The sequence below is a fragment of the Megascapheus bottae genome, chromosome 12 (genome assembly GCF_031878675.1).
Source record: "Megascapheus bottae isolate mThoBot1 chromosome 12, mThoBot2.hap1, whole genome shotgun sequence".
NCBI classification, from domain to species: Eukaryota; Metazoa; Chordata; class Mammalia; order Rodentia; family Geomyidae; genus Megascapheus; species Megascapheus bottae.
In genome coordinates this window covers 37,793,180-37,815,326 of record NC_143520.1, presented here as the reverse complement: position 1 = coordinate 37,815,326, position 22,147 = coordinate 37,793,180, and the positions used below count along the sequence as shown (strand labels likewise).

Genomic DNA, 22,147 nt, shown 5'->3' with positions numbered 1-22,147 from the left:
TGAGCCTAAGTTCCTTTGAGTCTGGCTTACTTCACTTAATAGGATTTTTTCTAAGTCTTTCCATTTCCTAACAAATGGGTCGATGTCGTTTTTTCTGACAGCAGCATAGAATTCCATTGTGTACAAATACCACAACTTGTTGATCCACTCATCAACTGAGGGACATCCAGGTTGGTTCCATATCTTTGTTATGGTGAATAATGCTGCAATGAATATTGTTGTGCTAGTGGATTTAGTATGCCGTAGATTCTGGATGGTTGGGTAAATGCCAAGTAGTGGAATTGCTGGGTCATAGGGGAGTTCTATGTTTAGCCTTTTGAGGCACTGCCATACTGCTTTCCATAGTGGTTGAATGAGTTTGCACTCCCACCAACAGTGTAGTAGGAATCCCTCCTGGCCACATCCCCTCCAGCATCTGTTATTATTCCTTTTCCTGATCCTGGCCATTCTAACTGGAGTGAGGTGGAATCTTAGAGTTGTTTTGATTTGCATTTCTTTTATGACCAGAGATGTTGAGCATTTCTTCATGTGTCTATAATTATCAAAACAGCTTGGTACTGGCACAAGAACAGGCCTGAAGACCAATGGAATAGAACTGAGGACCCAGATATTAAACCACAGACCTATGGCCACCTAATCTTTGACAAAGGTGCCAAAAAAATAGAATGGAAGAAAGACAGCCTCTTCAACAAGTTGTGCTGGCAGAACTGGTTAAGCACCTGCAGAAAACTAAAGTTGGATCCTTCTTTGTCACCATGCACTAGAATTAACTCCAAATGGATCAAAGACCTCGAGGTAAAAGCTGACACACTGAAAACTTTACAAGAAGGAATAGGAGATACACTAGGCCTCCTTGGCACAGGCTGAAACTTAATAAGGACCAAGTATCACAACAAATCAGAGAAAGGCTGGATAAGTGGGACTGCATTAAACTGCGGAGCTTTTGTATGGCAAAGGACATAACTAGTAAATTAATTAGGAAGCCTACACAGTGGGAGAAGTTCTTTATTAACCCTACAACCGACAAAGGCCTCATATCTAAAATATATCAACAGCTCAAAAAATTGAATCACTCCAAAACTAATCTCCAAAGTAACAACCATCCCATTAAAAGATGGGCCAAAGACTTAAAGAGAGCTTTTCTTCCATTTTAATCTCTTCTTTTGATATCTCTCTTTACTTCCCTTGCCCATTTAATGAATGGCCTGTTGGGTTTGGGGGGATTAGTTTCTTTCTTGAGTTCACTATAGATATTGGATGTAAGAAAAAACCTGGAATAGCCAAAACAATTCTAGGCAAAAAGAGCAATGCAGGTTGCATTGTACTATCGAGCCATAATAACAAAAGCAGCATGGTATTGGCACAAAAATAGACCAGAAGATCAGTGGAACAAATAGAAGACCCAGAAATAAAACCACAATACCTATAGTCAACTTGAATTTGACAAAGGAACCGAAGATATACAGTGAAACAAACACAGCATATTCAATTATTGGTGCTGGCAAAACTGGGCAGCCACATGCAGAAAACTAAAATTTTACCCTAGCCTTCACCATGCACAAGCATTAACTCAAATTGGATCAAAGAACTCAATATCAGACCAGAAACCTTGAAACATCTACACAATAGAGTAGGAGAGACACTGGAACTCATAGGCATAGGCATAGGCAAAAACATGAAAAAGGGTATCAGTTTTTGATACCCTGATGAATGTAACTGTAGCCCCTTTATATTACCCCAACAATAAAATACAAAATAAATAAAAAGTCAGTCCCTATACGAGCTTTCATTTTAAAATTGTGGTTTACAGGTAATCAACTTAGAAAAGACACCAGTGCCTGAAAGCAACCAAGGACTTTAATTTTGTTATAAGGCTGTCCAGTAATTTTGGCAATTTAATATTAGAAGTCATATTCCAACTGGAATGTCTTTTTAGGTCTTAGTTCTTTTTTTTTTTTTGCCAGTTATGGGGCTTGAACTTAGGGCCTGATCACTGTCCGTGGACTTTTCTCAAGGCTAGAGCTCTACCACTTGAGCCATAACACTACTTCCAGCTTTATTCTATGTATGTGGCACCAAGGAATCGAACCCGAATCTTCAAGCATGCTAGGCAAGCACTCTACCACTACGCCAAACTCCTAGCCTGTGGAGCATGTCACATGAAGGAAATGAAAAGACCTACCACGAGATCCAGTGCTCACTTCCTGGTTTTGGAGCCCAACCTACCTGTCACCTGGTTGGGAGGCTTGACTGTGGTTTGTGATGTCTACCTCTGAGATTGGCCCCGCCACCCTCTTGGACAGCAACCTCCCTATCATGCCCACCTCTTTGCTGATTGGCTCCTGCATCCTATTTTAGCCAAATGTATTTCCAGAATAAACAAGTCTTGCTGTGACAGTCTCTCTGGCTTGTCTGTGTCTTCCCTCTGGTGAGGGAGGGCTGGGTGAAGGCAGCCAGTCGGCCCTAACCTTTCTTGGTCTCATCTTAGTCCTGGCATAAAATCCCTGACACCCACCTTTTTTTTAGTTTTAAACAAAATATTCATTTGGGAAATAAGATAAGGTCAGCCCTTAGTATCTTCTACTTCAGAACTTTCTAGCAAGTCCTCCTAGAGTTTCTCCTGCACAATTCAGAAAGAGTGTATTTTCTAATTGACAGTGTAATTTAAAATGTGACCATCTTCACACTCTAATATTAAGTTGCTTCCTGATATTTTGATTTTGTGAGTGGATGCATATGTGCATGTGCATGTAAATGCATGCATGCATGGTGTGCCTGTGCGTGCATGTGTGTGTGTGTGTGTGTGTGTGTGTGTGTGTGTTTGTGTGATTCCATATCTTCCTGTGGATACTATGGTGGCTATGATAGGAAAGGAACATTCAAACTTCTTTAGCATGCAGATATTTTTGCTTTCTGCATTTGAAAATAAATCCTCATTACTTTTTCTCAATAGAAATATTTTTTTATGAAATAGGACTGCTAGTGATTCAGAATTTTTGTTTTAGGATCATCTTGATTTATAGTGAAATGGAAACAAAATAGCACAATTGTGTGAACACTTTTGTGTGGTGCATTAGTGAGCACCAACAGGGCATAGGGGAGAAAATGGATCTGGTGTGTTTGTGTGCATGCGGTGTATACATCTATGTATTTGAGTTTCCTGCTGTGTGGGAAACACTCTAGATAAACAGGGAAATAAACCATGGTTAAACTAGCTCATGTTGGCTCCCTTAACTAGCATACTCACATTTTCCCTTGAGTTTGCTACATTAATCTTTGAGAAAAAATTTTCTCACTGTGGACTTAGTTTTAAGTGAACAGTCTCATGTGCGTAAAACAAATGTTCCCTTCCTATAATGGAAGAGAAAGCAAAAACTCCAGGGACTTTCAGTTTCTTCTCCCTGGTGAATTTGAGCCATCTGTTTCTCCTGAAATACCTTGTAATTTCTGATTGCTAAGTAAAGTCTGAATTATTTCAGATTTTTCAGATCTATTTCTTTGCATTATAATTAAAAAAAAAAAACTGTAACAGCCAGACACTGGTAGCTCAAGCCTATTCAGGAGGTTGATATCTGAAGATCACAGTTCAAAGCCAGCCCAGGCATGAAAGTCTGTGAGACTCTTATTTCCAATTAAAGACCAGAAAACAGGAAGTGATGCTATGGCTCAAGGGGTGGAGAGATAGATAGCACCAAGGCCCAGAGTTCAAGCTCTATGGCCACAAAAGGCAAAACAAAAAACAATCCAAAAACCTGTAACAGTGTCTTTATAGATGCAAGATGATGCCAAATTTTGTGATAAAACAAAAATAAATTATAGGGTGTTTGTTAATAAAAAGAGTAACAGATTTTGTCTTGGAAGATGCACAAAAGGAGAACATGGTGATGAAGCTATTTAAAGTGCCCAAGAGACTGCTGTACAGTTAAGTGTTTGTCCTAGGACTTATCAGTCAAGATCCACAATCTCTTTATGGCTTCCACCTAGCTTATGTGATAATCTATCTTACTCTAGCAATGGAGATCACATTGCCAGGCCCATACTGTGGCCTCACCATGAATGGCCAGGAAGGATTGCCTAAATTTTCTATCACCACACTTGTGTATGTTTGTCTGCAATTGGAATAAACTTCTCATTCAATGAACAAACTTTAAATGTACTTTAAAAAATTTTATAGGAAAAAAAGAATAGTAAGGACTAACTACTTACTTGATGGTGGTACACAGAGTTCATTTGCTCTTTACCTAGTACAATCAGTGGATGGAAATTGTGCTTAAAAAGTCGGGGCCACACAGCTAGTATTATACTTAATGGCGAAAAGCTAAAGCCATTCCCTCTAAAATTGGGAATGAGACAAGGATGCCCACTCTCTCCACTCCTCTTTAACATAGTATTAGAATTCCTAGCCAGAGAAATAAGGCAAGAAGCAAGCATAAAGGAGATCCAAATAGGGAAAGAGGAAGTGAAACTTTCCCTTTTTGTAAATGGCATGATTCTGTATTTAAAGAACCCTGTAGACTCCACTCCCAAGCTCCTTGAACTGATTCAAAACTCTGGAAAGGTAGCAGGGTATAAAATTAACCTTCAAAAATCAACTGCCTTCCTATATGCCAACAGTGAGAGGAACAAGACAACAATCAGGAAAGCAACTACTTTGGCAATAGCTTCAAAGAAAATAAAGTACCTAGGAATTACCTTAAATAAGAATGTAAAAGATTTTTTCATGAAAAATTTAAAACCCTGAAAAAGGAAATGAAAGCAGAACTGAGGAAATGGAAAAACCTCCCATGCTCCTGGATTGGAAGAATCAACATCGTGAAAATGACTATCTGGCCAAGGGCTATCTACAAATTCAACGCAATACCCATCAATATCCCAATGTGACTCTTTAAAGAAATAGAAGAGGCAATCCAAAATTTCATATGGAATAATAACAGACCTCATATAGCAAAAACACTTCTTAGAAGAAAGAACAGCACAGGAGGAATTTCAATACCAAACTTAAGAGACTCTATTACAGAGCTATAGTGATCAAAACCACTTGGTACTGGCACATTAAAAAGCCTGAAGATCAATGGAATAGAACTGAGGACTCAGATATTAACCCACAGACCTATGGCCACCTAATCTTTGATAAGGGACCAAAAAAATAGAACAGAAGAAAGACAGCCTCTTCAACAACTGGTGCTGTCAGAACTGGTTAAGCACCTACAGAAAACTGTCACCCTGCACTAGAATTAACTCTAAATGGATCAAAGACCTCGAGGTAAAAGCTGACACACTGAAAACTTTACAAAAAAGAATAGAAGATACACTAGGCCTCCTTGGCACAGGCTGAAACTTTCTCAATAAGGACCAAGAAACACAACAAATCAGAGAAAGTCTAGATAAGTGGGACTGCATTAAACTGCGGAGCTTCTGTATGGCAAAGGACATAGATAGTAAATTAATTAGGAAGCCTACAGAATGGGAGAAGTTCTTTATTAACCATGCAACCGACAAAGGCCTCATATCTAAAATATATCAACAACTCAAAAAATTCAATCACTCCAAAACTAATCTCCAAAGTAACAATCATCCCGTTAAAAGATGGACCAAAATCTTAAAGGGAGTCTTCTCTGAAGAAGAAATAATAATGGCCTATGGACACATGAAGAAATGCTTGACATCTCTGGTCATAAAAGAAAAGCAAATCAAAACAACTCTGACATTCCACCTCACTCCAGTTTGAATGGCCAGGATCAAGAAAACTAATAACAACAGATGCTGGTGGGGATGTGGCCAGGAGGGATCACTGCTACACTGTCAGTGGGAGTGCAAACTTGTTCAACCACTATGGAAAGCAGTATGGCAGTTCCTCAAAAGACTAAACATAACTCCCCTATGACCCAGCAATTCCACTAATTGGTATTTACCCAATTGTCCAGAAACAAGGGCATACTAAATCCACTAGCACAATGATGTTCATTGCAGCACTATTTACCATAGAAAAGATATGGAACCAACCCAGATGTCCTTCAGTTGATGAGTGGATCAACAAGATGTGGTCTTTATATACAATGGAATTCTATGCGGCTGTCAGAAAGAATGACATCGCCCCATTTATAAGGAAATGGAAAGACTTAGAAAAAATCATATTAAGTGAAGTAAGCCAGACTCAGAGGAACACAGGCCCAATAGTCTTCCTCATTTGTCATAATCAGTAGAAACCTTGGGCTCTCCTAGTAGAGATTTACAATAGAACAAAATCTAGAGACATTAGGCCAAATAGTATGACACTAAATGTAAGGACCTCCAGGATAAGGAAACAAAAGCCATATAATGGGTGACTGTTGTTCTTAATGTACTATGTTATCTCTCATCTCTTTTGCCATCCCTTGGTTATCTCATATTGTTACAATATTTCACCTTGTTATCTAATATATTTTCTATGTGCTTAATTGATTATTTGAAATTGGATAGGAAAGGGGGGATATCACGATAAGGGGGGAGGGTGGGATGGAAAGGAGGACCATGTCATGAGAAAGGGTATGTGAAGTTATGCACCTTCTATCTGGTGAATAAAATGTAATCCTTCCATTAATCACAATAAAAAATATTTTTAAAAAGTTGGGGCCAGAGTATGAGTGCAGAAGACCCTTCGTTTAAATCATTCCTATGCAAAAGTTCTCAATTCTGTCCTTCAATGACTTATTTCCACCCTCTATTTGCTATTAGAATTTAAAAGATACATTACATATTTATCTTCTGTCAGGAATACCAGATTTCATTATGCTACAAATGGGACTGTGTCTGTGGAGATGATTAAAATAATTTTAGGTGATCCTACTTCTTGGAAGTTAAGACATCTGTGTGATATCACCATAGAAACAGTAAACTCCCAATACCTGTAGTTACTGCTTCAGATTGTATTTCTGGTTCCTTAATCTTTTTTTTCCTATCATAAATAATAATTTTTCTGTGGATAGACTCTTCTCAAATACATCCCTTTCTCAAAATGCTGTATCATTATACTAACACTGATTCAGTTTGCTATTAAAGGATTCCTGATTCTAGAACCAGGCATTTGAATGTGTAAAGCTTTTCACTCGGCCGATAGGCAAGTAATGAAAGTCCTCGTTCTTCAGCTAGAGAATGTTGACAGCAAGAGACTTAAACCAATATGATTCATTAATTAAGATGATAGGTGTAAATGGTTGACAAGAGTACCTTGAAATAACTAAATCATAGTTGCATTATCTATTCATATTGTATAAAATGAAGCAATTTTGTTTTTTGCTCCTGTACTTGTGTCTATAGATCAAGACTTTCTCTCACTTCCTCAGTTGTGAATATGAACAAGTGTTTGTGCCACATTGTTTCCTCTAATGAATTTTAAAATGTAAATTATCTATTTCTTTCCTTTAGTGAGTTAAGCACCTACCTTGTACTGCACTGTCACTGGTAAGAGAATAGAGAATCTTTGTGGGACTTGGATGGAATGTGATCTTTTCTAATGGGCAACATTGTTAGTTGTGAAGATAGAATATAAACCATGGTAACTGTTCAAGAGTGAAATGTCTTGCTATATCCTGTCAGCTTACAGAGATAACACCTACCCACTCCTAGCAACAGGCAATATTCATTTTGTAATTAGTGAGCATCCTTTCCTGAGACACAAATAATCATTATAAGAGATTAACTACTTCTGTGAAGAATAAAGTAGGTCATTTTTAACTAGAAATAGATAGATATTATCAAGAGCCAGTGAGGTAAATGTGAGAGAAAAAAAGGAAATCAATTTTTTGAACTTTTACCTTTATCGTTTAGAAAGCTATTGCTAAATAGCTAATCAAGTGAGTTACTGTGCTATATATTAAAAAGTCTTCACATTTTTATCATCTGGGATCTTGCTTGTGTGTTATACACAATTGATGGAACCATTTAAAAACTAATAGGTAAATATAATTTCTATAATTGTTCAGCACCTCATTTGCTATTTATTATATATTTTAGAGCATGTATAGATTATAAGGTCAGTATCATGGAACAGATTTCTGACTCAGCATAGATTATCCAGGGCCTTTTTACTAGCAGAAAGTGAATTTTTTTCTATGAACTTTGGTTACAAATGAAACAAAGTTAAATAAGCAGACTCTCCCTGAAGGTAGGGTTTGAGAAGATGAATTTAGATGAACAGATTTTTAAAAAGTCATCATTTGGATGCATAAAATAATTTATATGGTAGACAGAGAACAAAAATAAGTCACAGAGATGCAATGATAAATAAAATACACCATCTCTAGGGATATCAGGGTTCGAGAAGTAATGTACTCACTACATGATGAATGTAACTGTAACCCCCTCTATACATTATCCCAACAATAAAATACAATTTAAAAAATACATCATCTCTGCTGAAGCAGACATGCAGAAATTGAGGTGGCTGAAACTCACAGTATGAAAAGGACAGTATGAAAGGATATATGCTTGAGTGGGAAAGACTTGTGCCCAAGGACTGCCAGAGTCTATAGGTTTTGAATTCTATAAATAGACAATAAAAAGATAATTTCTCTTCCTCTCTGTTTCATTTCAAAGGAATGTAGGGTCTTTGGAATTTTTTTCTGTGTATTTCCTTATGATGTGGAACAAATTTGATACAAGTCAAGGCACAAAATTAAGGAAGAACAAAATACTGAATACATAAATTTGGTAATTTATTGGCAGTCAGTGCATTTTAGCATAAAGTTTTGCATTCATATTTACTTGTCTAATCACCCCAAATACAAAATAAAGACTGTTTTTGTCCCTGCCTTGCCTTTCATTCTATTTCACTCTTCCAGCTTCAGTTTTTATTTTTAAGCAAGAAGTTTCTTGTACATCAAATGATTCTTTGAAAACAACATGCACTGAAGTGAAAGCAGGTCAGCTCTAAAGGAAAAAAGCACACTTATTAGAGAACACACAACTGTGAATAAAGAGAAAGAAGCTTTTCCTTCTATGAAGAAAAAGTTTCCTAAAAGGGCAAGGGATGCTTTTGAACCCAGAGACAAGACTGTCTTTTAAATCCCCCAAAGGTCATACAATAATTGAGATTTGGTGGATTTTGTTTTCCCTCCATAGCAACTTCTGCTAAGTGAATCAGTTAAACACTTAAATTAACTGAGCTGAACATAGACCTAAACATCCCTACGGCAGAAAGTGACTTTTGTTTTGACTCTCCAAACTTTCATATCCCTAGTGACTTTCATATCCCACATACCCCAAAGTCATTACAGCTTAAATATAAATCACAGGAGATATTAGGAACACTTTTACGCTTTGGTTTCTGCATTTCTTGAGTGTTGTTTTGCAACAACTTGATATTTCTCTGGACCAGATTTCCCAAGGCTCTATCCTACATTGACCAACTTTAACCCATTGTTCCTGTAAACTGTTTCCTGCCACTGCATGTAATTTTCTGTCTTGAGAAGTTCCATGTTCTTGAATAAGATTTCTATCTGTTGGAATATGAACTTCCTTTAGTATTCAGCTCAGATGCTATCCTGCTAATCTTAGTTGAATGATCATAGCTATTTATTCTTTTGCTGTTTCTTTTGTCTTTATTTTCCCTATTTCCATCTTTTATATTTTAACATCTAGAGACTGTTCATTAAGGAAAATCATGTGCACCTTAAATATTTATTATAAATTAGATCGTGCAATTGGTTATAATGTCTTCTCTTAGCACATGATCTCAGAGTTCATTCTTTTGTAGGCTATTTTAATAACTCATCTACTTTTATGGTTGAACAGATTGCTCTTGGGTTTTGTTTGTAACTCAGCAACTGATGGATATTTGGTCTCTGGCTCTTAAATATGAGTATATATGAGTATGCATTTCCCTGTTTTTGTTAGAAGGTTGGGTTTTGTGTGTGTGTGTGTGTGTGTGTGTGTGTGTGTGTGTGTGTGTGTGTGTGTGTGTGTGTGTGTATCATGAATTGAAATTGGCCTGGGTACTGTTTCTAAGCTCTTCAATTCAAGGCTACTACCCTACCCCTGGGTACTACGGTACCTTGCTAGAATGTTCAGTTTTTCTTGGGGTACATACATAGGAAAAAATTTCTGAGTCATGTAACTGTTATTTGTTTACTATACTGAGAAATGGCCAAACTGTTTCCCTTAATTTGTAAAGTTGGCTATTGATTTGAGTCTTTCCTTTTTAAATGTAGGCTTCATAGACATAAATTTCTCTCCAAGTTTTGCATTTGTTGTTTCACAGAAGATTTGGTATATTATATTTTCTTCTCATTAATCTTTGAGCATTTTTTAAATTTCTTTGTGCTTTCCTCTTTGATCCATTCATTTCATGAGGTTTAACTTTTTTATATTTCAGCTTTCCTTTCTTACTGATGTTTACTTTCATTCTGCTGTTGTGGAAAGTAATTGGTATGGTTTCTTTCATTTGCAGTCTATTAAGATATATACTATAAATAAATATATGATATATGTTGAACAGCATTCCACTTGCACTTGAGGATAATGTACGTTCCCATATACATAGGCATGTTGTTTTTCACTTGCCAATTGTATTGTTCAAGTATTCCATTTCCTTGTTAATCTTCTGACTGTTTTCTGTAAATTATAGGAAAAACAATTATTATTGAAGAATACATTGTATTGTCATTTTTCTTCATATAAGTTGTACTCTTTTTTAGATATGTATTAGTCACTGATATGTCATTTTGATGGCTTTTCGTTTTCTCAATATCAATATTCCTTGTAAGAGTTTTTGACTTAAGATCGAGTTTGTCAGACATCACTATAGCTTCCTCAAGTGTCTTTTGATTACTATTTCCGTAGATTTTCCTTTTAAAAGCTCTCATTTTTAATCTAGTTTTGTCTTTAACTATAAAGTGAGTCTTTGTAGATAATAAATAGTTCGATTATGTTTAAAATATATTTTGCCAATTTATGCACTTGAGAGGTTAACTTAGTCCATTTACATTTAGCATTTTTGTCAATGATGCAGGACTTAAAGGAAATTTTCTTTTGGTTTTCCTATATTCTCTACTAGATACCTTTTCTCATAAATATTTGCATTAATGGATTCTAGAGAAAATTATTTTTGTTCTTGGTTGTGGAACAACCTAGCTCCAAGGTCATTCCAATGTCACTGTTGCCTTGGAATTCTGGTGGGGGTGCTGTATTGAAATTATGGGATGCATGTAGCAGAGCAAACTGTTTCCCCACAAGTCATGAGGAAAGTGGGGATAGGAGTGCACTAGAGTCTCATAAGACCCTTTGAATACCTCCAAACACCTAGGGCCAGTCCATTGGATTCCACTTGCCATAGTTTCACTGCACCTGTGAACAACATGATCCTTGGAACCAAGCCCTTATAGGTTTTTTTTTTCTGGCTATATCCCCTTCATTATTGTCTTCAGTTGTGCATTCACGAATATTTTTATTCAGTACCAAACTATTCTGACTGTCTTTTATTGACTTTTATGTGTATACTATAGCTGTTTCCTGTAGTAATTTCTTGGCAGTCACCACAAGAATTACATTTCTCATCTATAATTATTTGTGGTGGGAAGTGTTTTTAGTGCATAAACAGCCTATTTATCACTCTGTGTTTGCCTCCCTCCTCTGCTTTTTTGCAGCCTAAATAGTGTAGCTGGAGCTGTTGTTTAGAGTTCTTCATATCCAATAACTCTGAAAAGTTTTTTTCCTGGGTCTTTTCCAAGCAGATGTCCTCTCAGGTTTTCCTGTATACAATTTATCTTTCTGAAGATTTCTTGCTTATCTTTTGACTTCCCACACATTTTCATCTCTTTCAGGCTGAGTCACCACAATCTCTTGCTGTAAACACTTGGGACCAGTATATTATTTATATTTCAAAGCTTTCAGCAACTGTTTCCTGGGAGTGGCCTTCAGCACTGAGATGGGTAGAACCAAGACAAATTCCTGAATAGACTCAGGCCTCAACCAAAATATTCAAACACAGATCAAACCATGTAGCCACAATGCTTGAAAAAAAAAAAACTGTGTTGTACTGCTGCTTCTGCCTCCTACAAGTTGCAACAGAAACTCTGGCTCACACTTCCTTGCCACTGTCAAGCTGATGATGGCAGATAAGTCTAGATATTTTCCCACATAATGTCATTAGGTTCTTTATACTTTATTCTCTCAGTTGTCTTAGGGTTGTAGTTGCTGATGCTTGCTTGTTTGTGGATTCATGTTTGTTTTAATTTGGTTTGATCTCAGAGTCCTCCCAAATTTGATTCTAACCATATTTTTTTAACGATCAATGTTTCAGTGGAAAGAAATATTTTATAGTTTCTTACTCCATCATTTTCAGTGACATTGCATCCAGCAGGGATTAAGAAGACAAAAGGAAAATAAAAGATACATAAAATAATAAAGCACATCTTAGTAGATCTATTCAACAGGATGATCTTTGAAGCTGTCAGCCTCAGAGTGAGGAAACATACCATTCCAGACAGGCAGTCTATGTGGCTGGAAATACATTGAAGAGTTCTTTGTGAAATTTAGAAATTGAATGGATCATTGTGATGACTGACAACATTTTTTAAGGGAATTTAGACTTATGTATTAATTTAGAAGTGATTTATTATATCCTATTATAATTATCTGAACAAAGTAAAGTAAAGCAAATTAGTCTTGAAACTGAGTTTCACCATATGCCCCTAGCTGGCTCTTAAGCAATGATCCTCCCGCCTCTGCTACCCAAATTCTAGGATTCCAGGTGTATGCCACCATTCTGGGAAACAATTTTATTAACATACTTTATTTTCCCTGAACCTTTTTGTAAGCAAAATGCATGTATATCTTATATTTCATCAGTCCCTTTAACATTTCTATTTCTGAATTAATTTAGTGCTAATACAGGAAAACACTAATCATTTATCTTTGAGTATATTCATTTCTCCATGTGAAATGTTCTAACCTTTGTACTTGTTTCTTAGTAATGGTTGCCTGCTAATCAGACCATTTGCAGCACATACCAAACAATTCCAGGAAGGATTTCCTTTTACATTTTCAAGAAAAAGTAAACCTAAATGCAAAAAATAATCTCTATTAAAGATATTTCGGCATTACTTGTCAAAGAACAATCACAATGAATGATGAGGTCTAAATTTTCAGGATCTTCTGTTCTCATTATTTAGCTCCCTATTTGCGGTGATAGCATAAGTCTTCACTTACTCAACTAGATGCTGTTGGATAAAGAAATGTCACTTGGGTTGTTGCATTTGAAGATCTTTTGGTTCAGGGTTGATAATGACATAGATTGCTTTGTATGTAGAAAGACTGGAGTATTCAATGACTTCTAATGTTTGTTCTTTTTAAAATCTGCAGTCTAAAGAAGAAATAGTTCTGGGGTAAATAAAGACATTTTCATGAGATTATTAAATACATATTTCAGTACAGAGCCTGTTATTTGAGAGGTGATAGCATTACAAATTTTTGTAGTTAATTGAAAGATGGAGCTACATTGAGGTTGTTCTTTTTTTTAATACCATATAGCATATGAAAAGTATTTCTCTCTTAATTCCAATGTTTTCCTCTTCCTGTGGTGCTTCCCAGCAGTCAGGTAGACAGCTGAGGCTTTAGCCACGTTGCTTTGTTGTTATAGACTTACTTCCTCAGTGACTCAGGAGATAACTCTCCTGAGTTATTGCCCTCTTGTTGCTTTTCAACACAAACATGAGTAAAGTTGGATTTTTCTGTACTTTACCTGGCAGTGATCTCTGATTTTCATCTCATACTCCACTTTCTCTGTGTTCGATGAAAGTACTTTTGTTTTCCTTTCGAAGGAAAAAGAAATTATCTCTTCATTGAATGTATTACTCCAGAGTAAAGCCAATCTCCAGGTCATGTTAGAGCATTTGGAAGATGCCATATGCTCACTGAGCAATCAAGTGCTTCTTAAGTACAGGAAGAAAGGACTTCTTATAGAATTTTCTTTTCTATTCATGGTTTGTGTAAAGATACTTTGCCAAAGCTCCTGGACATACATAGTACCTTCCAGTCCTCTGTTCTTTTTGCGCTATGTCCTGCCATTAACTCTAGGCTTTAGACAAAGAAGCAACTGACTAGATTCCTAAATTAGGCCAAATTAATTGACAATACAAATCATTGGTGAATCCAGATTTTTTTTCCTGTGTGCTTCTCTGAAACTCTGCAGCCAGTTCAGGATGTGATAGCACATAAACCTTTTGGTAACTGATTATTTGAAATATTTACAGCAAACCTGGATATTGAATGGAATCTCTGGGAAGCACCCACAAGAGGACTGGAAGACTAGATTTTGTGGGGGAAAGCAATACTCTCATCCTGCAACTGTTTTAAGAAGAGCCATTTGTTTGCTCCTGGACCCTGACAGAAACTGAATTCTTCACCATGAGAAATGAAGGTTTATATATAGTCCTATACCAATAGCCACACATTTGATTATCCTCATGTGCATATACTCTAGAGAGGATGTGATCTATAAGCTACTATGATTGGGGAAATCTGAAAGATATGAAAAAAATATGCTGGTACCACTGACAAGAGGATAGCTGAAGAACTATAGACTTATTTAGTTTGCTCCTTGAAGAACAGCAATATATTTGGATATTCATTTCTGTCATATAGAACATATTTTGAAGCAGAACTCATTCTAGGATATCTCTGGTATATTTATGAGACATCTACTTGTGAATCAAGGAAAAATATGAGCTAGGAATATATGAAATGGATTGAATAGGAGTCTTTAGGACCATTTAAGAATATACATGTAATCACTTTGTATATTTCCTTTTTGTTTGCTAGATGTATATTATTGGAATATTTTAACAATTTCCTTCTTTTTTAGACTCTCTATATACAAAAATTAGAGATTAACTTTAAAATTTAATCATTAGGTAAAAGGGGAGTTCTATGTTTAGTCTTTTGAGGAACTGTCATACTGCTTTCCATAGCAGTTGAACAAGTTTGCACTCTATAAAGAGTATTGGGATTGTTCTTAGGGGAGCAGGTGAAAACAGTACTGTAAAAAGAATATCTTGTTAAGTGAAAATACGGAATTATTTTGATATGTTGATGTACATATAACAACTGCTGTGAACTTTCCTAGTTAGCAATGTATGATTTCTAGAGAATAAGTCTACTTTGATTACTTATGCTGTGGTAATGGAGATGATCCCTATGTTCTGCCAACAAAGTTGAAATGGATCTGCCAGTCAGGATAGTTCCTAAGGAAGGGGTACTAGCAGGACATTCTGGTGTGTTCTCTTGAGCTGCTACTGAAATGTGGAAATTCCCCATGGCTAGGCTTTTAAATTGGGGATGGGGTCAGCAGAATCCCACTCTTGCTGTTCAGGTCTTGCTGTTCTGCAGTCTAAAAGTCACACTGCACACAAAAGAATTGCGTGCCCCTTGGTAAGCAGCATCCTACCACATTCTCGGATCCGACTTCCCAGCGAGCTGTGGAACATTTCCCTATGGGACATTCTGTATATTTAGAGTTTCAGAATGCGAATTTTCAGCAATTTAGAGATGTAGCACTTTAGTGAATTTTACCAGTGTTATCTCAAGCACTATGGTGTGGAGAGGACAGGAGCCAGAGTTTGAAATCAGTGCCTGAGCACTGTTCTTGGGCTTTCTCAAGACTCTACTATTTGAGCCACAGCTCCACTTCCGGCTTTTTGTATGTGGTACCGAGGAACTGAACTCCAGACTTTGTGCATGCTAGGCAAACACTAAACCGCTAGGCCAAACTCCTGGACCCTAAAAGTTATTAATTTTTATATGAACTTTTCTCAACCAAATTGATACATTTCTGCCTTCTGAGAGGATCCTGAGGGATTCAGTTGACTAAATGACTTCTTGTTTGGTTTAAATGCACTAAGTCTGACAGATTCTTACCTACTGAAATGTTTCCTAAAAATTGCTATTAAATGCTTTATGTCATACCTGGAGACTCATTTAATCTCACTGTTTATGAATACCTTGTAAATGCTGATTGTAAACTAAAATAATAAGTTTCTTTTTTCAAAAAAAATTAGGAAATTTACAAGTGAAGTTTTAAAGTATTTCCCTACAGTTGATGAATTTACTCAAAAATACAAGAAATAATACAATTGTCTTATATAAGGATTTTATCTTTAACTGAATTACTAACTGATACTACTGAAATCACAATATGGTCAGTTATTTGTTTTGAAATAGGGAGAAAATAAATTAATTAACATTCCAAAACAAAATTCCAAATTCACTGGTATAAAACTCGAAAATATAAAAACTTACAAAGAACATAAAAGATTGAATGAATGCAGTGGTGACATGCACTAGACACTAAGTTGAAAATCAACTGTACTATCGAGCACGGTGTCTCACGCCTATAATCCTAGCTACAGGAGACTGAGTTCTGAGGATCGCAGTTCAAAGCCAGCCAGGACACTAAACACAGTGACACTCTTATCACCAATTAACCACTAAAAACCGGAAGTGGCGCTGTGGCTCAAGGGGAAGAACAGTAGCCTTGAGCTGAAGAACTCGGTGCAACACCCAGGCCCAGAATTCTAGCCCCATGACCAAAAAAAAAAACAAAAAAAAAAAAAAAAGAAAAAGAAACAAGAAAAAATGAAATACACAACTTGTGGAGTGGTGTTGGGAGGGAAAAACGGGGAGAAAAAAAGGGAAAGGATAATACTCTTTAAAATGTATCTTTCTGGGCTAGGAGTTTGGCCTAGAGGTTGAGTGCTTGCCTAGCATGCACGAATACCCAGGTTCGATTCCTTGATACCACATACATAGAAAAGAAGCCAGAAGTGGTGCTATGGCTCAAGTGGTAGAGCTCTAGCTTTGAGAAAGTCCAAGGACAGTGCTCAGGCCCTGAGCTCAGGCCAAGGACTAGGAAAAAAAAAATGATCTTCCTCAGCCGGATGTGGTAGCTCACGCCTGTAATCCTAGCTACTCAGGAGGCTGAGATCTGAGGATCAAGTTCAAAGCCAGCCTGGGCACAAAAGGACCTGACACTCTTATCTCCAATTAACCTCTAGAAAATAGGATGTGGCTTGGCTCAAGGGAAGCTTAGAGGTGAAGAGGTCAGGTACAGTGCCCAAGCCGAGTTCAAGCCCCACAATACAACACAAATAATGTATCTTCATCATTTTGGTTAATTTGTCTTAAATCTGACTCAGAGAAAATAAGACTATCTGTTAGCATTCTATTAGTTAATACTATACTACTAAATATTGCTAACACTACAAATATTTGTCTTAACTTACTTTTTGTATTATATAAATATTACATATTAATAAATATTAATCTGAATATGTAAATATTAATATATTGAAAATATTCTGTCAACCCAAGGACAAAATGATATCATGGGTTTTATTAGACGTTAGGAAAATTTAATCTATTTAATGACACAGACGATATCAAGTAGTTAACTTGAAGTTAGTCCACATGTTAATTCTCACAAAAAAATCTGTTATATTTTATTAGCTTTATTTTCAATATACCCAAATATGATAATACATTAGTAGGTCAGTGAATGACAGCAATTGTCTCTATAGAAGATTCTAATTTGAAATTCTAATTTAAAATGTAATGTTAACAATTAATTATGCTTTATTTCAAAATATATACATACAGAACACCATGAAGTGAAATAAAGATTCCTCTCTTTTCCTCTGTTATTACATAATAAGACGTTAGTATTTGTTCAATAAATCTTTCATTAGATACCTACCATGTTTAAAGAACTCATCTGGATTGTCTCTCATTTCATGGATCTTACATTCTTATACAGTCCTAAATTTATATTTTCATTTTAAGTTAACTAATTTATTTCGACATGCTGTCTGTTTCTACCCTTACATTTCTAGATATCTATATCAGTAACTGTAAATATATCTTCCAATATCTGTACCATTGATTATATTTGTTATCTTCATCTTTGTCTCTGTCAAACTTATTTTACTGGCTCTATAATATTTCATATATATTATCCTTATTCATGTAAATTTTGATCTATTTTAGGACTTAACTTTTAATCATCCCAATGTAAAAACATCATTGTCATGAATATGAGAATTTTGTAAGGATAATTTTATAGAGCTACAAGTCTACAGTGAATTGGTTTGCATTTAAATGTATTAAAATGCAAAATTGCTTTCCAAATGATTTGGACAGTGGACATTCCTGTCATCACCATGAGTTAGTTATCCTTTCTTCTCATCCTTATAAAAATAAACTTTATCCATCTTAAATTGTGCCAATTTTAATGGTGGAAAATGATATAACTCTATTAATTTGCATATTCCTGATATATTCATATGTGATGCAGTTTTGTGCCTATAAGCACATTAAGAAGTGAACTACTGTAGTTCAGATGGTGCAAATCATGAGTCATTGTTTGGCTTTTCCTCTCCCTGTTAATGCTTCAGTCCTTTGCATTTATTCTTCTTTTGCCCTTGGGTGAAATTGGCTCCATATGTTTTTCTGGGTTATTTTTGGTTTGTACACATTTTCATCTCAGGGTTTCAGAAACACCATAAAATATATGATAATCACTAATTCTCATTCAATTTAAGTTTCTTCCCCTTTCCTAGCTATAATTTTGGGATTAAGAGGGAAAGTATTTGTATATTCACCTTTTCATTCTTCTGTCTATCCCACTCAACCTACTTTTTTAACTCTTTAAGCATTAGGCTTAGAGAGAAAAAGGATTACTTACAGTCTAGTAAAAATTATAATGTCTAACAAGCAAAAAGTTTTCAAAGTTGTTCTTCTGTGGGATGTCATTTTAATATGCTTGATATTTCTTTGTGAGAGAACTCCAGTCCAAGTTTTTACACCAACATAACTTTCTGTGGGTTTACAGGAATCTGCAACTCTCTGGAGGACCTTTGCATCTTCAAGGGGCTTTAAGGTAGGATTCCCCCCTCCTTTTTTTTTTTTTTTTCTTTTCTTTTGACCAGTCCTGGGCTTCAACTCAGGGCCTGGGCACTGTCCTTGGACATTTTTTGCTCAAGGCTAGCACACTGCCATTTGATCCACAGTGCCACTTCCGACTTTTTCTGTGTATGTGGTTCTGGGAATTGAACCCAGGGCTTTGTGTATGCTAGGCAAGAACGCTTCCACTAGGCCATGCTCCCGGCTCAGAGATTCCCCTGGTTCAAGTAAGATATTATGAAAGAATGCATCAGACTATTTTATGACAGCATAAAACACATGCACTGAAAAATACATCCATAAGTGAACAACTTCAGAATTTTTCCCAAAGACAACATGATGCATGTAGTCCCAACTCAGTCAAAAATTAAGGTTTTACTGCTCAGCAAGGAATAAGAACACTGCTTACTCTTTGCCCTTTTCCAGCTAGAAGCAGTCCCCAAAGTAAACACTGTCTTGACTTATAGCTTTGTTTGTTTACATCTAACTGTGTTTTGACCTTATTATGACTTTCTTTCATTAAGTATAACAGGGACAATTGCTCTCTTTTGGTTAGTCTTTGCTGGACACATGTTTTTCTATCCTTTAACTTTCAACCTTCTGAGACCTATATTCAGTGGGTTTATCTTGAAAGTAGCTTATAGTCATACTTTCCATGCAGCCTTTCATTTTTTTCCTTGAAAATATATAGAGAGAAAGCAACACCACTTATTAATTACTGGGTTTGAATCTCTAGTAACTCAGCTGTTTTTTGTTTCTCAGTTTAATTTTCAGTCTATTTTTTTCTACCCATCTTTTGGGACTCACAAGTATATTTGTTTTCTATCTTCTTATAAACTGTGGTTACTGTTAGCTCTGTATTATTGAGACTGTTTTTAAGGTTATCTTTGTGAATACAATAGACATATACTTGATGCATAACAGCATGTTATCATTTTATGAAATCAACATTTATTGTAATACTCACATTTTTAACATTCTTATTTTTTAATGGTATTATCATTTGTTGAATTTCCATGATGTGACAAAAATCATATTCCTTCTCAGAAAACTCCTTCTTGTTTCTTTTTCCCTTTTTCCTTCTTCTGCTCCTTACCTCATCTACACCTTCCTACTTTCTTTCTCCATCCCTCCTTCCTCTCTTCTTTTATCCACCTCCACCATCATATATGTGTGCATGTTTTTGCATATAAAGTACACATCTGGATAAAGTATATTAGCATTTCTTACATAAATACAGCCATCTCTTTGTCTTTCTCTTTTAAATTATGCTGATAGGTTAAGTACTATTCTATATCAACATATGGCTTTATTTCTTTTAAGAAGTCACTAAACAATTTTAAATTTGGTTACTTAAGGTATTTTCTTCTTCTGTGTTCCCTAGATTGTTTTTTTAGCTTTATTATGATGATTGTATTTAGTCTGATATTTTGGGGGGACATCTTTAATCTGAGACATCATATATTCTAATGGTTCTATAAGTTCTTAACTTATTTTTTCAATATTACATCTAAGCCATTCTTTCTTCTGAGACTCAAAAAATAAATTCTTAAGCCAGGGTCTGTGGCTCTCACCTGTAATACTAGCTACTCAGGAGGCTGAGATCCGAGGATAGTGGTTCAAAACCAGCCCAGGCAATACAAAGTCGAGAGACTTTTATCTCCAATTAATCACTAGAAAATGAGAAGTGGGTCTGTGGTTCAAAGGTAGGATGGTAACCTTGAGCTGAAGAGCTTAGGGACAGTGCCCAGGCCAGAGTTCAAGCCCCATGACAAAAAAAAAGAAATAATTTAAAAAATAAATATGTAATTTTTTTCTCCCATGCAAATTACTGATCTTTAACCTCCTTAGATGTTTCTGTGATTTTCCTTTTTGTGCCTCAGTCTAGATATTTTCAAATGGTCTAGTTTCTATGTATTAATTCATTGTATGTCCAATGGGTAATACATTATACATAACTTCAGTCAATAATTTTCTGCTTTTAATATTAAAAAACACAATTGTCAATTGTTTTGAGATTTTTTTAATTTTTCTTTTCTTGAAAACATTAATCTGAAACTTTGTATTTAATATTTGAAATATTTAATCACCTGAAAATCTTTGTTCATGCAGTTATTGAGTATATTTTACTGTCTTATGTTTGTAAAAAAATAAACTATGCCATATTCCATAAAAGAAAAATATCTTTATTTCATGTTAGGTAGTTACAGCAGGAGTTGATCTCATTAACACAAGCAGAGATAGTATTTATTGAGTTAATTTTCATAATGTGTAAAATTTTCTAGTTAATGATTGCTTTTACTCTTGGCCATCTAAGATGTACCAACAAAAATCCTAACATTTAATGAAGATCTCTGTCTTTTTAAGTCTTCATTCAGCTTTTGTTTCTACCATTATGTGGGAATACCACTGGAGGTACTCCTCTTTTGGCTTTTTAGTTGCTTTGCACTGGATTTATTTCTTATACTGCCTAAGGATCAGGGATGACTGAAGGAGGAAAAAAACACCAGAGATTTGGGGTTTGTCCAGTGAAGTTCTCACCATTCCTAGTTCATGCACACACAAAACCTAATTTATTGATATCCTGAATTATAGTATGCTTCTCTTGGAATTCAACATCCCCAAAGCTCTGTAAGGATTTTCTGCATGGTGTTTTAGTTCCTCACACGTGTACAATCTTTATAGTTATCTGAAGATTTAATTCCATAAGATTTTCTTCCCCTGCCCCTATTCTTCCTTAATCCACCTCATAACAATGGTCTGCCACAGAATAATGCATCCTCATTCAAATGTTCATTGCAGCACTATTTACCATAGCATAGATATGGAACCAACCTAGATGTCCCTCAGTTGATGAGTGGATCAACAAGATATGGTATTTATACACAATGGAATTCTATGCTGCTGTCAGAAAGAATGACATCGACCGATTTGTTAGGAAATGGAAAGACTTAGAAAAGATCATATTAAGTGAAGTAAGCCAGACTCAAAGGAACTTAGGCTCAATGGTTTCCCTCATTTGTCATAATCAGTAGAAACCTTGGGCTCTCCTAGCAGAGATTTGCAATAGAACAAAACCTTGATACAAAAGGCCATATAATAGGACACTGAATGAAAGGATCTCTAGGATATAGAAACATAAGCCATATAGTGAATGATTGTTGTTCTTAAGGTACTATGTTATCTCTCATCTCTTTTGCTGTCCCTTGGTTATCTC

The 22,147-nt window shown here is 35.7% G+C and overlaps 1 long non-coding RNA gene across 1 annotated transcript in view; it reads left to right on the top strand.

Annotated features, from left to right (window-relative positions):
- Window positions 1–22,147, top strand: part of LOC150056431 (uncharacterized) — a 76,293-nt gene that overhangs the window by 42,210 nt on the left and 11,936 nt on the right. Inside the window, exon 4 of the long non-coding RNA XR_016537327.1 lies at window positions 18,860–18,907. This is a non-coding gene — a long non-coding RNA (uncharacterized LOC150056431). The remainder of the gene's footprint in view (window positions 1–18,859; window positions 18,908–22,147) is intronic.